This window comes from Pteropus alecto, unplaced genomic scaffold (genome assembly GCF_000325575.1).
Source record: "Pteropus alecto unplaced genomic scaffold, ASM32557v1 scaffold97, whole genome shotgun sequence".
NCBI lineage: Eukaryota > Metazoa > Chordata > Mammalia > Chiroptera > Pteropodidae > Pteropus > Pteropus alecto.
Window position 1 is genome coordinate 4,353,693 of NW_006439713.1, and position 2,031 is coordinate 4,355,723.

Sequence of the window (2,031 nt, forward strand, 5' to 3'; positions counted from 1 at the left end):
AAGAAAAGGAAACCATCATGTATCATTGGTGGGATTTTAAATCGGTGCAACCATTATCAAAAGCAGTATAGCTATTCCTAAAAATAGAGTTGCTGTATGACCCAATACCACCACTTCTGGGTACTTATCCAAAGAAAACCAACACTAACTGCCAAAGACATACTCACCCCTGTAGTCTGTGCAGCACTGCTTAACATTGGTCGAGATACAGAAGCAACCTAGGTGTCCATCAGCAGAGGAGTGGGTAAGGAAGATGTGGTACACGCACACAGTGGAACGGGTGGGGACGCAGAGCCAGGCAGAACCTGGCAGGTCAGCAACATGGTCCTTGAGCCAAAGGTGATGGTGGGTGGCGGGGTTGCACGGGGTACCCCTGAATTTCACTGTAAGAAATGATGGCAGGGGTGGGGGTGGCCCTGTCCACGCATCCTCACTGGACTCTGAAAACAAGGGAAGATTCCTGGAGTGTTGGCTCTAATGCGAGGAGAGAAGACATCAAACAGGGAGATGAGGACTCGGGGCCAGAACCCAGGGACGCAGGACGAAGCCGTGAGTGGGCGGAGCAGCAAGAGTGTGGGGAGCAGCTCCAAGAAGCTTCATGGGGACGACCGCTTCCCCAAGAACCCCTGGGGGACATTCCGACCTCCCAGGGACCTCAATGCTCCTAGTCCTTGGGTTTACTTCCCTACCTCCTCCCCTGAGCACTTGGTCTTGTGCTGCAGAGGCCGACGGCCCCATCTGACCTTAATTACTTCGTTAAAGGCTCTGCTTCCTCGTACGGTCACATTAGGGGGCAAGGCTTCCATATGCGAAATTGGGGGTGAACAATTCAGTCCATAACATGGATCTCACCGCTGATGACTCTGATTCAGTTGGTCTAAGGATCTTGGTCACAGGTTGCTTAAATGCTTCCAGAGATTCTAATGAGTGGCTACGATTGAGAATCTCTGAGCGAGGACTAAAGTCTCAACCAGCACATGAGCCAAAGTCACGCAAGCTCTTCCGGGCCCCGTGAACTCCAACGGATGGATGACATCAACTGGACACCCTGTGAATAAGTGCCTGAGAGCAAAGGGTTCTATTTCGGAGACTCTCCCCACCTTGCATGGTCCTGGGATCAGCTGTGAAATACTCAGCCCAATGTCAGGCCTAGAATGATGCTCACAAGTAGAAACCATTAGCCAAGCATTAAAGTAACATCCACTCTCAGGTTCAGGCTCTTCCCACTTTACCCGACCGACCCGCAGACTGTGGGGAAACACAGCAGAGAAAAAGAGGGGAGCACAATAACATTCTCCTACTATTCAGCCAGGAGCCCGTGATTGAGTAGCGGGTGTTACTCATTTTAAAGTTCCCGTGTCTGCGTGCTGTTGGCTTTTGGCGTATACTAACCCAGAGCATTTAGTGATGATGTAGCCACCTCTTTTTCCCTCCACTCCATGACACATCACGAGGTTAGATGAGAACCAGGAAGCATCCCCCAGCCAATCTAACACACACGTCAGACTTAAAACAGTTTCTCCTCTAGACGCATCCTCAGGATTAGAGAGACTGTTTTAGGATCAGTGAGGTGACAACTGGCAAGAGATACGGAGGCATCTCCAGCATTTGCACCTACTTTAGCTGAGCCCCAGGCTCTCCTCACGCTTACTGCTGTCTTCTCTACCTTTTATGTCATCTGGGCAGCAGTCTGCAGGCTCCTCCCTCTCGTCCCCTGCCCCAGAGTCCTGTCCCAGCCAGACGTGGCACCAAACCTGGCTCTGCCTCCTCAAACTAACAGACATTGGGGCTGCCCCACAGGCCCCACCGCTTCCCACAGTACTGCTCCCACCCAGGTGGCCGAGGGAGGGAAAGAAGGAGGGAGGAATGAGTGGAGAAGTAATGAAAAAGTCAGTGAGGAAAAAGGAAACCCGGGCAGGCCACAAAGCACCAGGGCCAGCTCCCCGAGCCATAGAGTCCAGCCGCCCCCCTCCCCCTGCGGCCCCAGCTCAGGTCTCTGCGGCTGGCCACCACCGTGACAGGGAAGCCCTA